Source organism: Mustela putorius, unplaced genomic scaffold (assembly GCF_011764305.1).
Source record: "Mustela putorius furo isolate JIRA1106 unplaced genomic scaffold, ASM1176430v1.1 tig00000731_pilon_pilon_pilon, whole genome shotgun sequence".
NCBI lineage: Eukaryota > Metazoa > Chordata > Mammalia > Carnivora > Mustelidae > Mustela > Mustela putorius.
In genome coordinates this window covers 3,382,453-3,409,736 of record NW_025421461.1, presented here as the reverse complement: position 1 = coordinate 3,409,736, position 27,284 = coordinate 3,382,453, and the positions used below count along the sequence as shown (strand labels likewise).

The 27,284-nt window shown below is 39.1% G+C and overlaps 1 protein-coding gene across 1 annotated transcript in view; it reads right to left on the bottom strand.

The window, feature by feature from the left end:
- Positions 1–9,141: 9,141 nt before the first annotated feature.
- Positions 9,142–27,284, bottom strand: part of LOC123393060 (translation initiation factor IF-2-like) — a 74,427-nt gene continuing 56,284 nt past the window's right edge. Inside the window, exon 5 of the mRNA XM_045083680.1 lies at positions 9,142–9,405. The gene's annotated coding sequence lies outside the window, so the exon portion shown is untranslated. The remainder of the gene's footprint in view (positions 9,406–27,284) is intronic.

The following is a 27,284-nucleotide window of genomic DNA, read 5'->3' as shown; positions in this document are numbered from 1 at the left end:
GAAGACATTTTGGTGGTTTCTTACAAAGCTAAACATACTCTTACATGATTTAATGTATCCACTTATGTACACACAAAAGGCTGCACAGGGATTTTTACAGAAGCTTTATTAATAACTGCCAAAACTTAGAAGCAAACAAGATTATCTTTTTTTAGTGAAATAATGGATAAATAAACTGTGGTGCATCTAGACAGTGCAATATTATTCCATGAAAAAATGAAATGAGCTATCATGCCACTAGAAGACAAGGAGGAGCCTAAAACACACATTGCTAATTGAAAGTGCTGCTGCCCCTCAGAACAATTTGTTACTTAAACTGTAATCCCTGGAGGATTTTACTAGTTGCCAAGCACATTTAGATATGGCCTTAAGAAATACATATACTGACAACAGGTCTTTGGGGAGAAGGACAATGTACGACCATGAAGCTGGGCAGCTGGGGATGCCCGGCTCACTCAGGGCGGAATGTCGCCCCTTCACAGAAGCTGAGCAGCTGGGGATGCCTGGCTCGCTCAGGGTGGAACGCCGCCTGCTTCAGGGAAGCCGAGCACCCGGGAACGCCCAGTCAGCTCAGGGTGGAACGAAAACCGCCTGCTTCCCTTTTTCATTATCGCTCCTTTCTCTTCCCAGAAGTGCTCGTCGTTAGTTAGATGAGTCCTTTGAATGTGCTTAGTTAACTATAAACTTTATCCTCCTTCTTGCCTGTCAACAAGACAGGATTAATGTTTGACCTTCATCAATCCTTCTGTTGGCTATTGTTTTCTATTCAATAAAAGTGAGACTGTGGAGTTGCTCGTGGCAGCAGTCCTTTTCGACTGTTGTCCCCTGCTCCCAGTCTTTTGCAGCTGACTTGTTTGTGCCTAATTCTTCTCTTGTCGTCGACTGGAAGCAGCAGAAAGAAAGCAATCTGAAAAAGTCACATTCTGTGTGATTCCAAATATATGACATTCTGAAAAAGGCAAAACTGAACACAGTAAAAATATCACTGGCTTCCAGGAGTTAGTGGTAGCCAAGGGATGGAGGAGGAATGAATAGGCAAAGCACAGAGGAGATTATAACAGTATAATGAAGTCTATATGTCATTATACATCTGTCTAAACCCATAGAGTAGACAATACCAAGAGTGCACCCTTACGTGACCCCAATGTAAACTATGGGCTTTGGATGATTATGGCATATCCATGTAGCTTCCTTAATTTTAACAAATAGTAGAGAGTATTGGTAATGGGGGAGGCAATGTATGTCAGGGTACAGAGAGTATATGGGAAATTTTATTCACTCCTTTTAAATTTCTATGTGAACTTAAAACTTCTCCAAAAAATTAAGTCTTAAAAAATCAAATATTTCCAAGAAAAGATCAGTGAGTTTGAAGATAATACAATAGCAATTACTAAAACCTAAATACAAAGGGGAAAAAAACTTAAAAAAGAAGATGAACAGATGCTTTGTTATATGTGGTACAGTATTGAGTGATCTGATATACATATACATACACATGTAGAAATGCGCACAGTCTGGATACTTCTATATCCAGAGAGGGCTCAGAAGAAGTATTTGAATAATGAACAGATGAAATATTTCTAAAATTGGGGCACCTGGGTGGCTCAGTGGGTTAAAACCTCTGCCTTTGGCTCAGGTCATGATCTCAGGGTCCTGGGATGGAGCCTGATTCAAGATCTCTGCTCAGCAGGGAGTCTGATTCCTCCCTCTCTCTCTGCCTACCTTTCTGCCTACTTGTGATCTCTCTCTCTCTGTCAAATAAATAAATAAAATCTTTTAAAAAAAGAAAAGATAATTTAAAACAAGACTGAAGAACTCAACAAGCATCAAGTAATAAGAACAAAAAGAAAATGAGGAAAGGTATTATCATAATCAATATTTGGGTAAACTGAAATATTTTTTTTTCATTTTTTAATGATGATTAACCTTAAAGTAAACATAATAAACATGATCAGTGAGTTTATGGCATATATAAAATTAAAATTTATAATAGCAAATGGTGGGAGGAAGGAAGTAAACTGCTATAAGGTCAGTATATATGCATAAAATGGTGTAATATAACTTTAGCACAGGGCACCTGGGTGACTCAGTTAAGCACCTGCGTTTGGCTCAGGTCATAAACCCAGGGTCCTGGGATCCATTCCAGCACTGGGATCCCTACTCAGCAGAGAGTCTGCTTCTCCCTCTTCCCCTCCCCCTGCTACTTGTACTCATCCTCTCCCTCTCTCACTCTCTCTCTCTCTCCTTCTCACACATAAAAACACTTTAAAAAATATATTAATTTCAGCACAGTGTGGCAAATTAAGATACATACTGTAATCCTTAGAACAGCCATTAAGATCATTAATATATCAAGTAAATCTATGAAGGAATAAAATGGAACACTAAAAAAGGGCAAAAGAAGGCAAGAAAATAAGGTAAGAACAGAAAATAACAGCTGTAGCAAGCAGAAAACAAATAACAAGATATTGACTCTTGTACAACCATGATAGCAATTACATTAATAGAAATGGTCTGAACACTGTCATTAAAAATAAGACCCACATCTATGCTTTAAAAGAAACCTAAAACAAATATACAAATGCAGAAGAGTTAAAAAGAAAAGAATAAATAAATAAATATATACTATGCACACAAATTATTAATATAATAAACACTAGTTTAATAAAGGTAGTGAAAGACCCGCGGATCCCCTTACCCAAGAATTCAACACTGCCACAGGATGCAAACAGCAAGAGGTTCTTTATTGTTATGCAGGCGCCTGCGGGTGGTCAGCAGCTCCTGCTAGCTGAGCACCCCTGGCTGGGGTGGTGCAGGATTTTTATAGACAGGTACATACAAGTCCCGGATGGGACGGGGCCGATTGGCTGACAATTGAACATTTGAAAAAAGGCATACTTGGTGTTAGCGGATTGGCTTTGGAAGACCCCGTCGCGGGAAGAGAAAGGCGGGAAGGGGAAACAAAGAGGGGAAGTTTGACCTTATTACTCAGCAGAAAGACATCCTGCCTACCTGACTATGCAGCCCCCTATCTACGTGACCTACATGACCATGCAGCCCCCTTGCCTACGTGACCATGCCCAGGCTATTACGAGAGGGTATCTTGTTCAAATAGGAGTCAAGTGTCATGCCCTAAAAGCCGAGCGGTTACAGAAAGACAAAAGAGCAGTTACATTGAATTCAACCCTGGGGGAAGGGTCTTTTCATTGCAAGGGGAGGAGGGGTACTTTTACACAACAAAAGAGCAGTTAATTAGTTAACGACGGGGGGGGGGGCGGTCTTTCAGTAGAATGGTGATATTAATATCAAGGTAAGTCTCAAAACAAAAGATAATATGAAAACTAAATTCCTCAATTAAACATAAAATCTCTAAAAAGCCTGATAATAGCATTAAGAAAGGGATGAAAGAAAAATGTTTGCTGCTCTCAGTTGAATTTATGTGAAGTAGTATAATATTATTTTTAAAAAAACTGATAAATTACGATTGTAATATTTGTAGCAACCAATAAATAACATTATATCTAATAAGCCAAAAGAGAAGATAAAATGGAATTAAAAAAAATAAAATAAACCAGTAAAAAAATAAAAATATGGAGGAAAAGGAGAGGTTAGGAAATATAAAACAAATAATGAGATGATATAGAGTTAAATAAAATTGTGTCAAAAGGACATTGAACTTGAAAGTCAAAATATATTGATTATAAATAAGAATATTTATTTATTGTGGCTTATCCATAATAAACCCACATTAAATGTAAAGAAAGACTAAATAATAATAAAGCTGGAGTGGATATATCATTATCAATCAAGCAAACCTCAGACACTGCGTGTCAGTCAATTGGGAAATGAAAGTTTAGGGGTCAAATTCCTAGTGTGTAATAAATAACAATCTAATAAAGGGAAAAGAGTGATACAGATATGTTTTGTGTGTGTGTGTGTGTGTGTGTGTGTGTGTGTGTGTGTTTTGCATGGGAAACTGGAAAGTGGCTCATTAAGAAGAGTGCTCTGCACTCAGCATGGGAAAGATTCATCTGACTGAGGGGAGTAGATGCACCTTTATGGAGGATGATTACTTTGAAGTGGGCAGGGTTGTGTTTTAGGGGCAGTGAGCAGAAAGGTGTTGAATATAGAGAAAACAGTATGGCAAAAGCAAAAATCTTGGAGATGAGAGTTTAATTTCTGCGGATTGCCCTAAGAAATGATGAATAAACCAGCATTCATACAGAGCAGGATTCCTGAAGGTAAATAATCAGTTGCTCCCATGATGAATTAGGGCCATGTTGGGAAAGGCCTCAAATGATTATCTAAAATATTTGGTCGTATTTGGCCACTGGTAATTTTCCTTTGAGGCAAGTGACACTCTCAGTGTTATAATTGGTAAAATTGCTCTGACTTCAATAAATAGTATAGGCTGTTGGCATGGAGCTTGGGTTCAAATACACAGTCAGGGGAGATACACTGGTGTAGACATTGTGAATAACAAGGAGGGCCTGAGTGAGGCAGTATCGGTGGGAATGTTCCATAAAAGGAGAGGTATGTTAAAAGTTTTGTGATGATTTATCCACACTTGTAGCTAGTTAATATCTGGGAGGAGGTAGAAGGGAAAATTTAAGATGATGCTATGGTTTTTAGCTTGGAAATAGGACAGTCAGAAGAAGAGTGCATGGGTCAAGCATGATAATTTGTGTTTTATGTTGTTTGCAATGCTAATATGAAAATTATAAATCTAACAGTTGATGGTTGACTTTAGAGCTCAAGGGAATCCTGTGGCAGAGAAAGACTTAGGGGACTTACAGATATAAATGATATTTGATACCCTGGGTATGGAAGAAAAGCAGTAATTAAGAACTCATTCTGTCCTGGTCTGTTTAAAACTTATAAGCCACATGAAACATACTTTTTTATGAGGATGATTTCTTTTGAAACTAACTTTGAATTTCCTAAGAATCACTATAAAATGTCAGGTATATAATCCTGTGTATTAAATACCTCTTGTCCAGTAAACCAACGTGTTTACCTCTGTCTTTGAGTGAAGACTGACTGTTAATAGTCAACCTATCAAAATGTGTTTTGAATGAAAGGAAAGAAATTTGCAAAAAGTATTACCTTTCTGTGTTGCAGGTTAAAGCTCAAGCTACTGCTAGAGAAGTGATGGCTACTTACACTATTGAGGACATAGTTATTGAACTTATAATACAGCTGCCTTCCAATTACCCCTTGGGTTCAATAACCTTGGAGAGTAGGAAAAGAGTGGGTGTGGTTGTTCTGTAGTGGCAGAACTGGATGCTGTAGTTAAGCACTTACCTCACCCATAAGGTAAGTTTCTGCGTGTACATTCGGCTTTCCACATAGTCCTACCAACCTCCTCTTTGAAAGGGCAGTAAGACTTAAAATATATCACTTCTGATTGAAGTTGAAAGAGATACTATTTCCTTGGGTCAACACAGATGTATGCCTGAATGACCTGAACCTACCTACTGAGCTGTTTTCCTTTTTAAAGTTCTGAATTTCTTTTCTTTCTTTTTTTTTTTTTTTTTTTTTTTTTTTTTTTTTTTTTTTGTGTTTGAGAGGAGTTGACTTTACTCCACTGACATTGTAGATGACCCAGAATATACATAGTGTTAAAGAAATTGTTTAAGAGGGAATCTTTTTGTAAGATACTGGATCGATGAATATCTTTGGAGCTGCTTTTAGTCTAACATTTCAACTCTCCTTTTGTGATTGGAGAAATCCCAGTACTCTCAAAGAACTTTGACTTTTTAAAAAATTTTTTTTAATTTATTTTCAGCATAACAGTATTCATTGTTTTTTCACCACACCCAGTGCTCCATGCAATCCGTGCCCTCTATAATACCCACCACCGTGCCCTCTATAGTACCCCAACCTCCCACCCCCCGCCCCTTCAAACCCCTCAGATTGTTTTTCAGAGTCCATAGTCTCTCATGGTTCATCTCCCCTTCCAATTTCCAATTTTTTTTTTGAAGAGAATAAAGTTTACTTTATTCCACTAAAGTGGAATTTCTTTAAAAAATACATTCAGGCAGCTGCTTTCCTACAGCCCCAAGCCCAGGCCTCCAGGGCCCCAGACCCTGTGGGTGTTGGAGCTCCCCCTACCCCCAGCCTGGGACTCCCATCAGCAACAGCCAGAAGCAGGGAAGATTTGGGATTCAGGGTCTCAGAAGTGTCACAAAACTCCAGGCTAGAGTCAGTTCTGATGATAGAAGGGGTCCAAGGCCCATGATACCCAGGTCTGCTTCTGCCCCTGCTTTCTTCCTAAGTCTGCACAGAGGCTGGCACAGAGGCTGGAACTGGAGCCCAGACTGAGGGCAGGGTGAAGTTCTACAGTGCCTGGTGCTTCTCCATCCTGACTCCCCCTGCAGAGGGACCCCGCAGGCCAGGCTCCCCATGGTGGGAAGTGCAGAACTGGGTGGAAAGGATGGTGGTTGTGTTCTGAAGATTTCCTGGGCTCACCCCCTAACTGCAGTTTCTCCTCTGTGCCTGCATCAGTAGCTGTGTGACAACCCCCACCCCCAGACACTGCTGCTCTCAGCAGGCTGGCTGCTCAGCCCTTTCCTCTACCACCCCCTTCATGAGGCTGTTCCAGAGCTGTGGCCCTTCTGGGATGACAGAGGACACACACAGCACCACAGTGAGCCCAGGGAGGGAGACACTGAGCAGGTAGCTGCTGCCAGCTGGCCCAGCTGTAAGGCTCCCGCCCTGACCCCATGGAAGTGGAGTGACCCCAGGTAGGCTGGGGGAAAAGGCCACAGCCTTCACCCACAGCTCCTCCCCATCAGCACAGCCCCCCACTGCTTGTGGGCCAACTCCCTTCTCCTCTCTATCTCCCCATGTCCTCCATGCTATTTGTTATGCTCCACAAATAAGTGAAACCATATGATAATTGACTCTCTCTCTCTCTCTCTGCTTGATTTATTTCACTCAGCATAATCTCTTCCAGTCCCGTCCATGTTGCTACAAACGTTGGGTATTCGTCTTTTCTGATGGAGGCATAATACTCCATAGTGTATATGGACCATATCTTCCTTATCCTTTCGTCCATTGAAGGGCATCTTGGTTCTTTCCACAGTTTGGCGACCGTGGCCATTGCTGCTATAAGCATTGGAGTACAGATGGCCCTTCTTTTCACTATATCTGTATCAAAGGTTGATATCCAGGATCTATAAAGAACTCCTCAAACTCAACACACACAAAACAGACAATCATATCAGAAAATGGGCAGAAGATATGGACAGACACTTCTCCAATGAAGACATACAAATGGCTATCAGACACATGAAAAAATGTTCATCATCACTAGGCATCAGGGAGATTCAAATTAAAACCACATTGAGATATCACCTTACACCAGTTAGAATGGCCAAAATTAACAAGATCTTTGACTTTTAAACATACTCTAGTTGTTTGTACATTGGAACTATAAAACTTGATGTATTGGTTCAAAACCTTTCTTTCAGGTCTATCTTTAGTGGAGAAAAATTGTATCTGGTTTCTAAAACTTGGCAGGCCATTTAAAAAACCAACATTCAGAAAACTTAGGAGATGTGAATATAGCCAGACAGATTCTCTCTTTCTAAATTAAAATTTAGGGGCACCTGAGTGGCTCAGTTGGTTAAGCGTCTGCTTTCAGCTCAAGTCATGATCTCAGGACCCTGGGATCGAGCCCTATGTCATTGGGCTCACTCTCTCTCTTGTGCTCACTCTCCCTCCTTCTATCTCAAATAAATAAGTAAAATCTTTTTAAAATTAATTAATTAAAATTCAACTTTAACGTTTATAAAATTAAATAAAAATAACTTTGGTCTTCAGAGTATATTTACTCTATTTTTTCCTTTTTGTTAACAGAATAGAAGTATTATGGAAGGCCTAGCTTTATGGAAAAATAATGTAGACAAGTGTTTTGAGGGTGTTGAAGATTGGATGATATGTTTCTCAGTCATTCATGGTTTTTCTTCCCAAAAAAGCCTGTAGAACATGCAAGAAAACGTTCCATTCAGCCTGCTTTGTAAGCCCAAAGAGAAATTAACTTATTTATATTTTATGTATGATATCTAGAAAAGAAAATGATGTTAAACTTGTAATTGTGGTTAATAACAGGAATATTAAAATGATTTTTCAAAATCTGCAAAAAATAATTATTCATTTATGGAGACTGGTAGCATCAGAGCACTTTAATAAATGGGTGTTTTTATTATAGCTCTTTCAAACAGTAGATGGTCCTGTAAGATCTAAATCATAAAGGAGACTGAAAATACTAGGGGCCATCTGGCCTTAGAGCTCTTTACTCTTTTCAAACATCATATTGAAAAGAAAGCTGCCCAGTATACAATCGCTTCATAAGGAGGTCTTTCTGACATGTCTTAGTGGTTGGGTGGTGTGGGAGCCTAGGGAGAAAGAGTCGTACTGTAGCCTTTGGAAATAACACTGAGTTGTGTTGATTTTGGAGATGAATGGGGGAAGCTAAAATTTTGGTATTCTCCCTTTTTCACATAATCATTATTAAGCTTACCTTGGATGTGTATGTAAAATGACAGCTTTAAAGGTTTTTTTTAAACATTTTTAAAAAGTTTTTTTCCCCGTACAAATGGTTTATGTCTAGCAACGAATCCACTTGTCCACTCTGTCATGAGACCTTTTTCTGAAAATTTTTCCTTCCATTGGAAGTGATCTCTGAAGAAAATCAAACAAGGACTGTGGATCTGGGTCCATCTTCAAGTGTTGATGGGAGGAGGTCAGTGAGCATTAATTTTAAATAGCACCTTCTCTGGAAAATTATTTTGGTTAATGTAATGATCCTAAAATCAGGTTTACTTATCTTTAGATTGCTTTGTAAATGTTTGGAAAATGTTTCTTTTACATGAGAATATTACATATTTGAGAGAAAATATTTATATTAATAGTTTAATCTTTTGTATATTTAAAAAATAAATATGTAAATACCCTAAATTACAGAATTGGAATTTGTGAAAGCACTGTACAACTATATTATACTAAAAAGCCCATTAGGTTTGTTGACCTATGTTCTAGAAGAGTCCAAATGAGGCAAATGAAATGAGAGGGTTGATTTATATCTACAGGTATTTTAAGATTAATTTATTAGTTATTACAACAAAATTTTTAGTATTCTGATATTTGTAGATTATTTTAATGATAAAAATGAGGCTAAGCTATTAATATAGCTTATCATAAGCTATTTGAAGCATGCTCTGAAATCCTATATAAAAGAGTGTAAACTGAAATTTAAGGTGTCTCCATTAATCAAGGGTTATGAAATTCAGAAAATTAAATTCATGGCACTGACCTTTTGCTGTGGAAGAATTTCCATTTGTTAGTGAAATTTGAATTGCAGTCTTGTCAGTGAGCTTATTACTCCATTTGAGTGAGTCTCTAGAGGGTATGAAGTAGAGAGAAACAGAATTAGATTACTTCATTCATGAAGCAGAATGGTAGTTATCCCTCTATTGATAGGGAAGAAATAAGTATTTCTGAAACTTAAGACTGGTGGAAAAAACAAAAATTTTAAAATGTTGTAGGGGGCTTTCAATTTTGTGAGCAAATTTTGCTATTCCACTGGCCAAAGTTACACTAAATTAGAGATTTGGGGGAGATTATTATTTCCAGCCTTTAGAAGTACAAGTTAATAATTTTACTACTAAGTAAAATTCAGTGTAATGGGCTGAAGTGGAATAGGTGAATACGTTCCGTTTGCTACAGCACTGTTACCCTTAAAAAAATGTGCCTAAGTTATAAAGTTATGACAGTTTAGAACTTGGAATAATTTTATTGCAGTCTTCCATTACATGGGAAATATTAGCATATCTGATAGCAAGTTTACTTGAAAGATCAGCTGATCATCTCTGTTGCAAATGTTTAGTTGGCAAAAAGATGTCATGTTAAATAAAATCACTGCTTACCATCACCTGGGTAAAATGGTTATTATTGCGATAGGATGAATATGGTCAGAGTATCATAGTCGAGAGTGAAGTATTATGCATGAATTATAGATCTCTTTAATTGAATATGTAGATGCAATGTCCTACCCAGTTTTGTCTGTCTCTTGGATTTTTCTCCCTAATGTTTATTATCTTATAGCCTTGAGACTCAAGGAGTCAGTGAGAACATATAGAAAAATTCTACTACCTCTTCTTAACCCCTTTCTTAAAATATTCTCTATGTCTCTCTCTGACATAGTAATCCCAAAGGATTGTGTTACACCTCTGTGAAAGTTGCACACGTTTCCTTTAAAAATTGTTTTATAATAAGACCTTGTTTATAACTTTTCCAATATAGGTACTTCTTGGCTTCTGACCCAAACCTCAAGTAGAGCAGAAAAGGGAATAATGGAACCTTGTTTTTCCATGCTAGCATCTAGGGAATCAGGTTCTTGGTGAAACACTGTAATTCAGTGGAATACATATTCTTCATACTTAGGACTCTTAACACATTTCTTTGAGACTTGTAAATATAAGTGTAAGGCTTGTAACTGTTTATATGCCTAAGAAAAAGCTTTCCAGAATAAGACTGAAATTCAGAATATCATTGATTAAAGTTTTATTTATATAGCTTTAACAACTGCGGAGCACCCCTTAAAACTTTATCATAAGGACATTAAAAATTGCATGAGATTCAAAGCCCATTAGCAAAATTATTAATTCAAAATCCTAATGTAAATTACAAATTTTAGAATTTATTTTTAACTCTTACTTATCACATGTTCTAATGTATGTACATAAGTTTCTGTGGCTTAAATAATGTTATTATTTGATAAGTTTTTGTGGTGTGGATGATTGTTATTATTTGATTGTTATACCATATGTGCCCATTAAGATTCTTTTTTTTTAAGATTTTATTTATTTATTTGACAGAGAGAGATCACAAGTAGGCAGAGAGGCAGGCAGAGAGAGAGAGAGGAGGAAGCAGACTCCCTGCGGAGCAGAGAGCCCGATGCGGGACTCGATCCCAGGACCCTGAGATCATGACCTGAGCCGAAGGCAGTGGCTTAACCCACTGAGCCACCCAGGCGCCCTTAAGATTCTTTTTAATTATAAAATATTTCAAATATACAGAGTAATAATAACAATAATATAAATGCCCTTATGCTCCTCACAAAGTATCTTGCCATATTTGCTTCTGATTTTTAAAGAAATAAAATCTTCCTCTTTTGTACTTCTCCCTGATGCCATCTCCTCTTTCCCTCCCTAGAGCCAACCTACTGTTCTGAAGTCAGTGTAACTCTTCCCTATATAAGATTTTATATTTCATCATGTATTCCTATCCATAAATAATACATAGCAGTTTAAAAAAATATTTGTAATAGCCTATTGTATGTAATCTTTTGTGGCCTACTTTTTCACTCAACATAACTGCTGTTTAGTATATTAGTACTTGCCAGTTCATTTCACTTATTATTTTTTATTATTTTGAGCAGTGCTGTAAGAGTAAATCCTTGATAATATTTTCTCACGCAAATATCCTAGATATTTTGGACATTTGCCCCCAAATGGATTTTTGGGTAGTTGATATGTATAGTCTGTGATTTTAGACCTTGTCAAGTTGCTCTCCAAAGCGGTGTGCAAGTTTGCACTGCCAACAGTAAGGTAAGAGAGTTCTGGTTTTCTTGCCTCATCACCAATATTTAGACTTCTCCAATTTTTAAGTCTTTCTAGTAAGAGCTGTGAGATAATAGCTTTTCGTTTTAATTCGTATATCCTTGGATAAAAAGAACATTAGCTTTATTTCATATACTTACTGGTCTTTGTGAATTTATTATCTATATGCCTACTTTTCTTTGTTACATGGCTGCTTTTAGTTTGTGGGTTGACTTTAATGTGGTTTGTGGCTGTCTTTAATTATACAGAATTTTGAAGTTAAATTTAGTCAAATTTATTACCACTTTCCTTTATGGTTGAGCCCTTTTTGTGTTAGGTTTTACCACTTGATAGCTGAAACAAGAGCTGGGAAAGGGAGAATTATGCTGGTTAGGCCCATCATTTGGAGTAAACCGAACTGCTAATTTTATGTAAGGTTTTTGAGTTGAGAGAAGTGATTGATGTCAGATTATAAAACTTGGTTATTCTGGTAAGACCTAGCGCCAGCTGCTTTCAACAGATTTATTTTTTATTTTTTTATTTTTTATTTTTTATAAACAAATATTTTTATCCCCAGGGGTACAGGTCTGTGAATCACCAGGTTTACAACTTCACAGCACTCAACAAAGCACATACCCTCCTCAATGTCCATAATCCCACCCCCTTCTCCCAAACCCCCTCCCCCCAGCAACCCTCAGTTTGTTTTGTGAGATTAAGAGTCACTTATGGTTTGTCTCCCTCCCAATCCCATCTTGTTTCATTGAATCTTCTCCTACCCACTTAAGCCCCCATGTTGCATCACCACTTCCTCATATCAGGAAGATCATATGATAGTTGTCTTTCTCTGCTTGACTTATTTCGCTAAGCATGATACGCTCTAGTTCCATCCATGTTGTCGCAAATGGCAAGATTTCATTTCTTTTGATGGCTGCATAGTATTCCATTGTGTATATATACCACATCTTCTTGATCCATTCATCTGTTGATGGACATCTAGGTTCTTTCCATAGTTTGGCTATTGTGGACATTGCTGCTATAAACATTCGGGTGCACGTGCCCCTTTGGATCACTACGTTTGTATCTTTAGGGTAAATACCCAATAGTGCAATTGTTGGGTCATAGGGCAGTTCTATTTTCAACATTTTGAGGAACCTCCATGCTGTTTTCCAAAGTGGCTGCACCAGCTTGCATTCCAACCAAGAGTGTAGGAGGGTTCCCCTTTCTCCGCATCCTCGCCAGCATCTGTCATTTCCTGACTTGTTGATTTTAGCCATTCTGACTGGTGTGAGGTGATATCTCATTGTGGTTTTGATTTGTATTTCCCTGATGCCGAGTGATATGGAGCACTTTTTCATGTGTCTGTTGGCCATCTGGATGTCTTCTTTGCAGAAATGTCTGTTCATGTCCTCTGCCCATTTCTTGATTGAATTATTTGTTCTTTGGGTATTGAGTGTGCTAAGTTCTTTGTAGATTCTGGACACTAGTCCTTTATCTGATATGTCGTTTGCAAAAATCTTCTCCCATTGTGTCAGTTGTCTTTTGATTTTGTGAACTGTTTCCTTTGCTGTGCAAAAGCTTTTGATCTTGATGAAATCCCAATAGTTCATTTTTGCCCTTGCTTCCCTTGCCTTTGGCGTTGTTCCTAGGAAGATGTTGCTGCGGCTGAGGTCGAAGAGGTTGCTGCCTGTGTTCTCCTCAAGGATTATGATGGATTCCTTTCACACATTGAGGTCCTTCATCCATTTTCAGTTTTTTGTGTGTGGTGTAAGGAAATGGTCCAATTTCATTTTTCTGCATGTGGCTGTCCAATTTTCCCAGCACCATTTATTGAAGAGGCTGTCTTTTTTCCATTGGACATTCTTTCCTGCTTTGTCGAAGATTAGTTGACCATAGAGTTGAGGGTCTATTTCTGGGCTCTCTATTCTGTTCCATTGATCTATGTGTCTGTTTTTGTGCCAGTACCATGCTGTCTTGATGATGATAGCTTTGTAATAGAGCTTGAAGTCCGGAATTGTGATGCCACCAACGTTGGCTTTCTTTTTCAATATCCCTTTGGCTACTCGAGGTCTTATCTGGTTCCATATAAATTTTAGAAGTATTTGTTCCATTTCTTTGAAAAAGATGGATGGTACTTTGATAGGAATTGCATTAAATGTGTAGATTGCTTTAGGTAGCATAAACATTTTCACAATATTTATTCTTCCAGTCCAGGAGCATGGAACATTTTTCCATTTCTTTGTGTCTTCCTCAATTTCTTTCATGAGTACTTTATAGTTTTCTGAGTATAGATTCTGTGCCTCTTTGGTTAGGTTTATGCCTAGGTATCTTATGGTTTTGGGTGCAATTGTAAATGGGATTGACTCCTTAATTTCTCTTTCTTCTGTCTTGCTGTTGGTGTAGAGAAATGCAACTGATTTCTGTGCATTGATTTTATATCCTGACACTTTACTGAATTCCTCTACAAGTTCTAGCATTTTTGGAGTGGAGTCTTTTGGGTTTTCCACATATAGTATCATATCATCTGGAAAGAGTGATTATTTGAGTTCTTCTTTGCCTATTTGGATGCCTTTAATTTCCTTTTGTTGTCTGATTGCTGAGGCTAGGACCTCTAGTACAATGTTGAATAGCAGTGGTGATAATGGACATCCCTGCCGTGTTCCTGACCTTAGCGGAAAAGCTTTCAGTTTTTCTCCATTGAGAATGATATTTGCGGTGGGTTTTTCATAGATGGCTTTGATGATATTGAGGTACGTGCCCTCTATCCTCACACTTTGAAGAGTTTTGATCAGGAAGGGATGCTGTACTTTGTCAAATGCTTTTTCAGCATCTACTGAGAGTATCATATGGTTCTTGTTCTTTCTTTTATTGATGTGTTGTATCACATTGACTGATTTGCGGATGTTGAACCAACCTTGCAGCCCTGGAATAAATCCCACTTGGTCGTGGTGAATAATCCTTTTAATGTACTGTTGAATCCTATTGGCTAGTATTTTGTTGAGTATTATCGCATCTGTGTTCATCAAGGATATTGGTCTCTAGCTCTCTTTTTTGGTGGGATCCTTGTCTGGTTTTGGGATCAAGGTGATGCTGGCCTCATAAAATGAGTTTGGAAGTTTTCCTTCCATTTCTATTTTTTGGAACAGTTTCAGGAGAATAGGAATTAGTTCTTCTTTAAATGTTTGGTAGAATTCCCCCAGGAAGCCGTCTGGCCCTGGGCTTTTGTTTGTTTGGAGATTTTTTTTTTATTTTATTAATCTATTTATTCTTCGAACTATTTAATCCCCACCTTCTTTTTTTTTATTTTTTTATTTTTTATAAACATATATTTTTATCCCCAGGGGTACAGGTCTGTGAATCACCAGGTTTACACACTTCACAGCACTCAACAAAGCACATACCCTCCCCAATGTCCATAATCGCACCCCCTTCTCCCAAACCCCCTCCCCCCGGCAACCCTCAGTTTGTTTTGTGAGATTAAGAGTCACTTATGGTTTGTCTCCCTCCCAATCCCATCTTGTTTCATTGAATCTTCTCCTACCCACTTAAGCCCCCATGTTGCATCACCACTTCTTCATATCAGGGAGATCATATGATAGTTGTCTTTCTCTGCTTGACTTATTTCACTAAGCATGATACGCTCTAGTTCCATCCATGTTGTCGCAAATGGCAACATTTCATTTCTTTTGATGGCTGCATAGTATTCCATTGTGTATATATACCACATCTTCTTGATCCATTCATCTGTTGATGGACATCTAGGTTCTTTCCATAGTTTGGCTATTGTAGACATTGCTGCTATAAACATTCGGGTGCATGTGCCCCTTTGGATCACTACATTTGTATCTTTAGGGTAAATACCCAATAGTGCAATTGCTGGGTCATAGGGCAGTTCTATTTTCAACATTTTGAGGAACCTCCATGCTGTTTTCCAGAGTGGCTGCACCAGCTTGCATTCCCACCAACAGTGTAGGAGGGTTCCCCTTTCTCCGCATCCTCGCCAGCATCTGTCATTTCCTGACTTGTTGATTTTAGCCATTCTGACTGGTGTGAGGTGATATCTCATTGTGGTTTTGATTTGTATTTCCCTGATGCCGAGTGATATGGAGCACTTTTTCATGTGTCTGTTCGCCATCTGGATGTCTTCTTTGCAGAAATGTCTGTTCATGTCCTCTGCCCATTTCTTGATTGGATTATTTGTTCTTTGGGTGTTGAGTTTGCTAAGTTCTTTATAGATTCTGGACACTAGTCCTTTATCTGATATGTCGTTTGCAAAAATCTTCTCCCATTGTGTCAGTTGTCTTTTGATTTTGTGAACTGTTTCCTTTGCTGTGCAAAAGCTTTTGATCTTGATGAAATCCCAATAGTTCATTTTTGCCCTTGCTTCCCTTGCCTTTGGCGTTGTTCCTAGGAAGATGTTGCTGCGGCTGAGGTCGAAGAGGTCGCTGCCTGTGTTCTCCTCAAGGATTTTGATGGATTCCTTTCGCACATTGAGGTCCTTCATCCATTTTGAGTCTATTTTTGTGTGTGGTGTAAGGAAATGGTCCAATTTCATTTTTCTGCATGTGGCTGTCCAATTTTCCCAGCACCATTTATTGAAGAGGCTGTCTTTTTTCCATTGGACATTCTTTTCTGCTTTGTTGAAGATTAGTTGACCATAGAGTTGAGGGTCTATTTCTGGGCTCTCTATTCTGTTCCATTGATCTATGTGCCTGTTTTTGTGCCAGTACCATGCTGTCTTGATGATGACAGCTTTGTAATAGAGCTTGAAGTCCGGAATTGTGATGCCACCAACGTTGGCTTTCTTTTTCAATATCCCTTTGGCTACTCGAGGTCTTATCTGGTTCCATATAAATTTTAGAATTATTTGCTCCATTTCTTTGAAAAAGATGGATGGTACTTTGATAGGAATTGCATTAAATGTGTAGATTGCTTTAGGTAGCATAGACATTTTCACAATATTTATTCTTCCAATCCAGGAGCATGGAACATTTTTCCATTTCTTTGTGTCTTCCTCAATTTCTTTCATGAGTACTTTATAGTTTTCTGAGTATAGATTCTGTGTCTCTTTGGTTAGGTTTATTCCTAGGTATCTTATGGTTTTGGGTGCAATTGTAAATGGGATTGACTCCTTAATATCTCTTTCTTCTGTCTTGCTGTTGGTGTAGAGAAATGCAACTGATTTCTGTGCATTGATTTTATATCCTGACACTTTACTGAATTCCTGTATAAGTTCTAGCAGTTTTGGAGTGGAGTCTTTTGGGTTTTCCACATATAGTATCATATCATCTGCGAAGAGTGATAATTTGACTTCTTCTTTGCCAATTTGGATGCCTTTAATTTCCTTTTGTTGTCTGATTGCTGAGGCTAGGACCTCTAGTACAATGTTGAATAGCAGTGGTGATAATGGACATCCCTGCCGTGTTCCTGACCTTAGCGGAAAAGCTTTCAGTTTTTCTCCATTCAGAATGATATTTGCGGTGGGTTTTTCATAGATGGCTTTGATGATATTGAGGTATGTGCCCTCTATCCCTACACTTTGAAGAGTTTTGATCAGGAAGGGATGCTGTACTTTGTCAAATGCTTTTTCAGCATCTACTGAGAGTATCATATGGTTCTTGTTCTTTCTTTTTTTTTTTTTTTTTTTTTTAATTTTGTATTTTTTATAAACATATATTTTTATCCCCAGGGGTACAGGTCTGTGAATCACCAGGTTTACACACTTCACAGCACTCACCAAATCACATACCCTCCCCAATGTCCATAATCCCACCCCCTTCTCCCAAACCCCCTCCCCCCGGCAACCCTCAGTTTGTTTTGTGAGATTAAGAGTCACTTATGGTTTGTCTCCCTCCCAATCCCATCTTGTTTCATTTATTCTTCTACCCACTTAAGCCTCCATGTTGCATCACCACTTCCTCATATCAGGGAGATCATATGATAGTTGTCTTTCTCTGCTTGACTTATTTCGCTAAGCATGATACGCTCTAGTTCCATCCACGTTGTTGCAAATGGCAAGATTTCATTTCTTTTGATGGCTGCATAGTATTCCATTGTGTATATATACCACATCTTCTTGATCCATTCATCTGTTGATGGACATCTAGGTTCTTTCCATAGTTTGGCTATTGTGGACATTGCTGCTATAAACATTCGGGTGCATGTGTCCCTTTGGATCACTACATTTGTATCTTTAGGGTAAATACCCAATAGTGCAATTGCTGGGTCATAGGGCAGTTCTATTTTCAACATTTTGAGGAACCTCCATGCTGTTTTCCAGAGTGGCTGCACCAGCTTGCATTCCCACCAACAGTGTAGGAGGGTTCCCCTTTCTCCGCATCCTCGCCAGCATCTGTCATTTCCTGACTTGTTGATTTTAGCCATTCTGACTGGTGTGAGGTGATATCTCATTGTGGTTTTGATTTGTATTTCCCTGATGCCGAGTGATATGGGAGCACTTTTTCATGTGTCTGTTCGCCATCTGGATGTCTTCTTTGCAGAAATGTCTGTTCATGTCTTCTGCCCATTTCTTGATTGGATTATTTGTTCTTTGGGTGTTGAGTTTGCTAAGTTCTTTATAGATTCTGGACACTAGTCCTTTATCTGATATGTCGTTTGCAAATATCTTCTCCCATTCTGTCAGTTGTCTTTTGATTTTGTTAACTGTTTCCTTTGCTGTGCAAAAGCTTTTGATCTTGATGAAATCCCAGTAGTTCATTTTTTCCCTTGCTTCCCTTGCCTTTTGCGTTGTTCCTAGGAAGATGTTGCTGCGGCAGAGGTCGAAGAGGTTGCTGCCCGTGTTCTCCTCAAGGATTTTGATGGATTCCTTTTGTACATTGAGGTCCTTCATCCATTTTGAGTCTATTTTTGTGTGTGGTGTAAGGAAATGGTCCAATTTCATTTTTCTGCATGTGGCTGTCCAATTTTCCCAGCACCATTTATTGAAAAGGCTGTCTTTTTTCCATTGGACATTCTTTCCTGCTTTGTCGAAGATTAGTTGATCATAGAGTTGAGGGTCTATTTCTGGGCTCTCTATTCTGTTCCATTGATCTATGTGTCTGTTTTTGTGCCAGTACCATGCTGTCTTGATGATGACAGCTTTGTAATAGAGCTTGAAGTCCGGAATTGTGATGCCACCAACGTTGGCTTTCTTTTTCAATATCCCTTTGGCTATTCGAGGTCTTTTTCTGGTTCCATATAAATTTTAGAATTATTTGTTCCATTTCTTTGAAAAAGATGGATGGTACTTTGATAGGAATTGCATTAAATGTGTAGATTGCTTTAGGTAGCATAGACATTTTCACAATATTTATTCTTCCAATCCAGGAGCATGGAACATTTTTCCATTTCTTTGTGTCTTCCTCAATTTCTTTCATGAGTACTTTATAGTTTTCTGAGTATAGATTCTGTGCCTCTTTGGTTAGGTTTATGCCTAGGTATCTTATGGTTTTGGGTGCAATTGTAAATGGGATTGACTCCTTAATATCTCTTTCTTCTGTCTTGCTGTTGGTGTAGAGAAATGCAACTGATTTCTGTGCATTGATTTTATATCCTGACACTTTACTGAATTCCTGTATAAGTTCTAGCAGTTTTGGAGTGGAGTCTTTTGGGTTTTCCACATATAGTATCATATCATCTGCGAAGAGTGATAATTTGACTTCTTCTTTGCTGATTTGGATGCCTTTAATTTCCTTTTGTTGTCTGATTGCTGAGGCTAGGACCTCTAGTACGATGTTGAATAGCAGTGGTGATAATGGACATCCCTGCCGTGTTCCTGACCTTAGTGGAAAAGCTTTCAGTTTTTCTCCATTGAGAATGATATTTGCGGTGGGTTTTTCATAGATGGCTTTGATGATATTGAGGTATGTGCCCTCTATCCCTACACTTTGAAGAGTTTTGATCAGGAAGGGATGTTGTACTTTGTCAAATGCTTTTTCAGCATCTATTGAGAGTATCATATGGTTCTTGTTCTTACTTTTATTGATGTGTTGTATCACATTGACTGATTTGCGGATGTTGAACCAACCTTGCAGCCCTGGAATAAATCCCACTTGGTCGTGGTGAATAATCTTTTTAATGTACTGTTGAATCCTATTGGCTAGTATTTTGTTGAGTATTTTCGCATCTGTGTTCATCAAGGATATCGGTCTCTAGCTCTCTTTTTTGGTGGGATCCTTGTCTGGTTTTGGGATCAAGGTGATGCTGGCCTCATAAAATGAGTTTGGAAGTTTTCCTTCCATTTCTATTTTTTGGAACAGTTTCAGGAGAATAGGAATTAGTTCTTCTTTAAATGTTTGGTAGAATTCCCCCGGGAAGCCATCTAGCCCTGGGCTTTTGTTTGTTTGGAGATTTTTAATGACTGTTTCAATCTCCTTACTGGTTATGGGTCTGTTCAGGCTTTCTATTTCTTCCTGGTTCAGTTGTGGTAGTTTATATGTTTCTAGGAATGCATCCATTTCTTCCAGATTGTCAAATTTATTGGCGTAGCGTTGCTCATAGTATGTTCTTATAATAGTTTGTATTTCTTTGGTGTTAGTTGTGATCTCTCCTCTTTCATTCATGATTTTATTTATTTGGGTCCTTTCTCTTTTCTTTTTGATAAGTCGGGCCAGGGGTTTATCAATTTTATTAATTCTTTCAAAGAAACAGCTCCTAGTTTCGTTGATTTGTTCTATTGTTTTTTTGGTTTCTATTTCATTGATTTCTGCTCTGATCTTTATGATTTCTCTTCTCCTGCTGGGCTTAGGGTTTCTTTCTTGTTCTTTCTCCAGCTCCTTTAGGTGTAGGGTTAGGTTGTGTACCTGAGACCTTTCTTGTTTCTTGAGAAAGGCTTGTACCGCTATATATTTTCCTCTCAGGACTGCCTTTGTTGTGTCCCACAGATTTTGAACCGTTGCGTTTTCATTATCATTTGTTTCCATGATTTTTTTCAATTCTTCTTTAATTTCCCGGTTGACCCATTCATTCTTTAGAAGGATACTGTTTAGTCTCCATGTATTTGGGTTCTTTCCAAACTTCCTTTTGTGGTTGAGTTCTAGCTTTAGAGCATTGTGGTCTGAAAATATGCAGGGAATGATCCCAATCTTTTGATACCGGTTGAGTCCTGATTTAGGACCGAGGATGTGATCTATTCTGGAGAATGTTCCATGTGCACTAGAGAAGAGTGTGTATTCTGTTGCTTTGGGATGAAATATTCTGAATATATCTGTGATGTCCATCAGGTCCAGTGTGTCGTTTAAGGCCTTTATTTCCTTGCTGATCTTTTGCTTGGATGACCTGTCCATTTCAGTGAGGGGAGTGTTAAAGTCCCCTGCTATTATTGTATTATTGTTGATGTGTTTCTTTGATTTTGTTATTAATTGGTTTATATAGTTGGCTGCTCCCACATTGGGGGCATAGATATTTAAAATTGTTAAATCTTCTTGTTGGACAGACCCTTTGAGTATGATATAGTGTCCTTCCTCATCTCTTATTATAGTCTTTGGCTTAAAATCTAATTGATCTGATATAAGGATTGCCACTCCTGCTTTCTTCTGATGTCCATTAGCATGGTAAATTCTTTTCCACCCCCTCACTTTAAATCTGGAGGTGTCTTCGGGCTTAAAATGTGTTTCTTGGAGGCAACATATAGATGGGTTTTGCATTTTTATCCATTCTGATACCCTGTGTCTTTTGACAGGGGCATTTAGCCCATTCACATTCAGGGTAACTATTGAGAGATATGAATTTAGGGCCATTGTATTGCCTGTAAGGTAACTGTTACTGTATATGGTCTCTGTTCCTTTCTGATCTACCACTTGTAGGCTCTCTCTTTGCTTAGAGGACCCCTTTCAATATTTCCTGAAGAGCTGGTTTGGTATTTGCAAATTCTTTCAGTTGTTGTTTGTCCTGGAAGCTTTTAATCTCTCCTTCTATTTTCAATGATAGCCTAGCTGGATATAGTATTCTTGGCTGCATGTTTTTCTCGTTTAGTGCTCTGAAAATATCATGCCAGCTCTTTCTGGCCTGCCAGGTCTCTGTGGATAAGTCAGCTGCCAATCTAATATTTTTACCATTGTATGTTACAGACTTCTTTTCCCGGGCTGCTTTCAGGATTTTCTCTTTGTCATTGAGACTTGTAAATTTTACTATTAGGTGACGGGGTGTGGGCCTATTCTTATTGATTTTGAGGGGCATTCTCTGAACCTCCTGAATTTTGATGCTCGTTCCCTTTGCCATATTGGGGAAATTCTCCCCAATAATTCTCTCCAGTATACCTTCTGCTCCCCTCTCACTTTCTTCTTCTTCTGGAATCCCAATTATTCTAATGTTGTTTCGTCTTATGGTGTCACTTATCTCTCGAATTCTCCCCTCGTGGTCCAGTAGCTGTTTGTCCCTCTTTTGCTCAGCTTCTTTATTCTCTGTCATTTGGTCTTCTATATCACTAATTCTTTCTTCTGCCTCATTTATCCTAGCAGTGAGAGCCTCCATTTTTGATTGCACCTCATTAATAGCTTTTTTGATTTCAACTTGGTTAGATTTTAGTTCTTTTATTTCTCCAGAAAGGGCTTTTATATCTCTCGAGAGGGTTTCTCTAATATCTTCCATGCCTTTTTCGAGCCCGGCTAGAACCTTGAGAATTGTCATTCTGAACTCTAGATCTGACATATTACCGATGTCTGTATTGATTAGGTCCCTAGCCTTCGGTACTGCCTCTTGTTCTTTTTTTTGTGTTGAATTTTTACGTCTTGTCATTTTGTCCAGATAAGAGTAAATGAAGGGGCAAGTAAAATACTAAAAGGGTGGCAACAACCCCAGGAAAATATGCTTTAACCAAATTAGAAGAGATCCAAAATCGTGAGTGGGGAGAAAGAGGATAAAAAGAGGTTCAAAAAGGAAGAGAGAAAAAGAAAAAAAAAAAAAAGAAAAGAAAAGAATTTTAAAAAAAGAAAACACCTAAGAAAAATGTAAAAAAAAAAAAAAATATATATATATATATATATATATATATATTAGATAAACTAGTAAAAAATCGTTAAAAAAAGAAAAAGGTAACAGTTAAAAAAAAAAAAATTTTACCCGAAGGCGAGAAAAAAAAAAAAGAAAAAAAAAATGAAAAAGAAAAAATTAAATTAACTGCAAGACTAAAAAAAATCACAGGAAAAAAGCCATGAGTTCCGTGCTTGGCTTTCTCCTCCTCTGGAATTCTGCTGCTCTCCTTGGTATTGAAACTGCACTCCTTGGTAGGTGAACTTGGTCTCGGCTGGATTTCTTGTTGATCTTCTGGGGGAGGGGCCTGTTGTAGTGATTCTCAAGTGTCTTTGCCCCAGGCGGAATTACACCGCCCTTACCCGGGGCCGGGGTGAGTAATCCGCTCGGGTTTGCTTTCAGGAGCTTTTGTTCCCTGAGCGCTTTCCGTAGAGTTCCAGAGGACGGGAATACAAATGGCGGCCTCCTGGTCTCCGGCCCGGAGGAGCCGAGAGCCCAGGGCCCCACTCCTCAGTGTGCCCTCAGAGAACAGTGCCCAGTTACTCCCGTCTGCCTGACCTCCGGCCGCGCTCCGAGCTCACCGAGCCTGCGACCGGTTCAAGGTAACACGGAGCTGTGAGCTTACTGTCGGCTCTGTCTCTGTAGCCGGCTTTCCCGTTCCAATACCCGCAAGCTCTGCGACACTCAGACACCCCCGATCCTTCTGTGACCCTGCGGGACCTGAGGCCACGCTGACCCCGCGTGGGCTTCGCCCCGGTTTAGCCTCTGGAGCGATGTCCCTCAGCGGAACAGACTTTTAAAAGTCCTGATTTTGTGCGCGGTTGCTCCGCCGCTTGCCGGGAGCCGGCCCCTCCCCCCGGGGTCTATCTTCCCGTCACTTTGGATTCACTTCTCCGCCGGTCCTACCTTTCAGAAAGTGGTTGATTTTCTGTTTCCAGAATTGCTGTTCTTCTTCTCTTCGATCTGCCGATGGATTTTCAGGTGTTTGCAATCTTTAGATAAGCTATCTAGCTGATCTCCGGCTAGCTGAAGCAGTCTCAGCTTGCTACTTCTCCGCCATCTTGACTCCTCCTCTTGTTCTTTCTTTTATTGATGTGTGGTATCACATTGACTGATTTGCGCATGTTGAACCAATCTTGCAGCCCTGGAATAAATCCCACTTGGTCGTGGTGAATAATCTTTTTAATGTACTGTTGAATCCTATTGGCTAGTATTTTGTTGAGTATTTTCGCATCTGTGTTCATCAAGGATATTGGTCTCTAGCTCTCTTTTTTGGTGGGATCCTTGTCTGGTTTTGGGATCAAGGTGATGCTGGCCTCATAAAATGAGTTTGGAAGTTTTCCTTCCATTTCTATTTTTTGGAACAGTTTCAGGAGAATAGGAATTAGTTCTTCTTTAAATGTTTGGTAGAATTCCCCCGGGAAGCCGTCTGGCCCTGGGCTTTTGTTTGTTTGGAGATTTTTAATGACTGTTTCAATCTCCTTACTGGTTATGGGTCTGTTCAGGCTTTCTATTTCTTCCTGGTTCAGTTGTGGTAGTTTATATGTTTCTAGGAATGCATCCATTTCTTCCAGATTGTCAAATTTATTGGCGTAGCGTTGCTCATAGTATGTTCTTATAATAGTTTGTATTTCTTTGGTGTTAGTTGTGATCTCTCCTCTTTCATTCATGATTTTATTTATTTGGGTCCTTTCTCTTTTCTTTTTGATAAGTCGGGCCAGGGGTTTATCAATTTTATTAATTCTTTCAAAGAAACAGCTCCTAGTTTCGTTGATTTGTTCTATTGTTTTTTTGGTTTCTATTTCATTGATTTCTGCTCTGATCTTTATGATTTCTCTTCTCCTGCTGGGCTTAGGGTTTCTTTCTTGTTCTTTCTCCAGCTCCTTAGGTGTCCAACAAATCTTCTTGTTGGACAGACCCTTTGAGTATGATATAGTGTCCTTCCTCATCTCTTATTATAGTTTTTGGCTTAAAATCTAATTGATCTGATATAAGGATTGCCACTCCTGCTTTCTTCTGATGTCCATTAGCATGGTAAATTCTTTTACACCCCCTCACGTTAAATCTGGAGGTTTCTTCGGGCTTAAAATGAGTTTCTTGGAGGCAACATATAGATGGGTTTTGCATTTTTATCCATTCTGATACCCTGTGTCTTTTGACAGGGGTATTTAGCCCATTAACATTCAGGGTAACTATTGAGAGATATGAATTTAGGGCCATTGTATTGCCTGTAAGGTGACTGTTACTGTATATGGTCTCTGTTCCTTTCTGATCTACCACTTGTAGGCTCTATTTACTTAGAGGACCCCTTTCAAGATTTCCTGTAGAGCTGGTTTGGTGTTTGCAAATTCTTTCAGGTTTGTTTGTCCTGGAAGCTTTTAATCTCTCCTTCTATTTTCAATGATAGCCTAGCTGGATATAGTATTCTTGGCTGCATGTTTTTCTCATTTAGTGCTCTTAAAATATCTTGCCAGCTCTTTCTGGCCTGCCAGGTCTCTGTGGATAAGTCAGCTGCCAATCTAATATTTTTACCATTGTATGTTACAGACTTCTTTTCCCGGGCTGCTTTCAGGATTTTCTCTTTGTCACTGAAACTTGTAAATTTTACTATTAGGTGACGGTGTGTGGGCCTATTCTTATTGATTTTGAGGGGCGTTCTCTGAACCTCCTGAATTTTGATGCTCATTCCCTTTGTCATATTGGGGAAATTCTCCCCAATAATTCTCTTCAGTATACCTTCTGCTCCCCTCTCTCTTTCTTCTTCTTCTGGAATCCCAATTATTCTAATGTTGTTTCGTCTTATGGTGTCACTTATCTCTCGAATTCTCCCCTCATGGTCCAGTAGCTGTTTGTCCCTCTTTTGATCAGCTTCTTTATTCTCTGTCATTTGGTCTTCTATATCACTAATTCTTTCTTCTGCCTCATTTATCCTAGCAGTGAGAGCCTCCATTTTTGATTGCACCTCATTAATAGCTTTTTTGATTTCAACTTGGTTAGATTTTAGTTCTTTTATTTCTACAGAAAGGGCTTTTATATCTCCCGAGAGGGTTTCTCTAATATCTTCCATGCCTTTTTCGAGCCCGGCTAGAACCTTGAGAATTGTCATTCTGAACTCTAGATCTGACACATTACCAATGTCTGTATTGATTAGGTCCCTAGCCTTCGGTACTGCCTCTTGTTCTTTTTTTTGTGTTGAATTTTTACGTCTTGTCATTTTTTCCAGATAAGAGTATATGAAGGGGCAAGTAAAATACTAAAAGGGTGGCAACAACCTCATGAAAATATGCTTTAACCAAATTAGAAGAGATCCAAAATCGTGAGGGGGGAGAAAGGGGTTAAAAAAAGGTTCAAAAAGGAAGAAAGAAAGAAAAAAAAAAGAAAAAAAATTTTAAAAAAAGAAAACACCTAAGAAAAATATAAAAAAGAAAAATATATATATTAGATAAACTAGTAAAATATCGTTAAAAAAAGAAAAAGGTAACAGTTAAAAAAATAATTTACCCAAAGGTGAGAAAAAAAAAACAAAAAATGAAAAAGAAAAAAATTAAATTAACTGCAAGACTAAAAAAAATCACAGGCAAAAAGCCATGAGTTCCGTGCTTGGCTTTCTCCTCCTCTGGAATTCTGCTGCTCTCTTTGGTATTGAAACCGCACTCCTTGGTAGGTGAACCTGGTCGCACCTGGATTTCTTGTTGATCTTCTGGGGTAGGGGCCTGTTGTAGTGATTCTCAAGTGTCCCCCCCAGGCGGAATTACACTGCCCTTACCCAGGGCTGGGGTGAGTAATCCGCTCGGGTTTGCTTTCAGGAGCTTTTGTTCCCTGAGCGCTTTCCGTAGAGTTCTGGAGGTCGGGAATACAAATGGCGGCCTCCTGGTCTCCGGCCCGGAGGAGCCGAGAGCCCAGGGCCGCACTTCTCAGTGCGCCCTCAGAGAACAGTGCCCAGTTACTCCCGTCTGCCTGACCTCCGGCCGCGCTCTGAGCTCACTGAGCTTGCGACCGGTTCAAGGTAACACCGAGTTGCGAGCTTACTGTCCGCTCTGTCTCTGTAGCCGCCTTTCCCGTTCCAATACCCGCAAGCTCTGCGACACTCAGACACCCCGATCCTTCTGTGACCCTGCGGGACCTGAGGCCACACTGACCCCGTGTGGGTTTTGCCCCGGGTAGCCTCTGGAGCGATGTCCCTCAGCGGAACAGACTTTTAAAAGTCCTGATATTGTGCTCTGTTGCTCCGCCGCTTGCCGGGAGCTGGCCCCTCCCCCCGGGGTCTATCTTCCCATCGCTTTGGATTCACTTCTCCATCGGTCCTACCTTTCAGAAAGTGGTTGTTTTTCTGTTTCCAGAATTGCTGTTCTTCTCTTCGATCTGCTGATGGATTTTCAGGTGTTTGCAATCTTTAGATAAGCTATCTAGCTGATCTCTGGCTAGCTGAAGTAGTCTCAGCCTGCTACTTCTCTGCCATCTTGACCGACACTACATAATTTTTAAAGGGACTATCCACCAAGATGATCTAACAATTGTAAATATCTTTGCCCCTAATATGCGAGCAGCCAATTACATAAGAAAACTGTTAATCAAGATAAAGAGTCATATTGATATGAGTACATTAATAGTAGGAGATCTTAACACGCCTCTCTCAGAAATTGACAGATCATTGAAACAAAAAATCAATAAAGAAATAAGAGCATTGAATGACACATTGGACCAGATGGACCT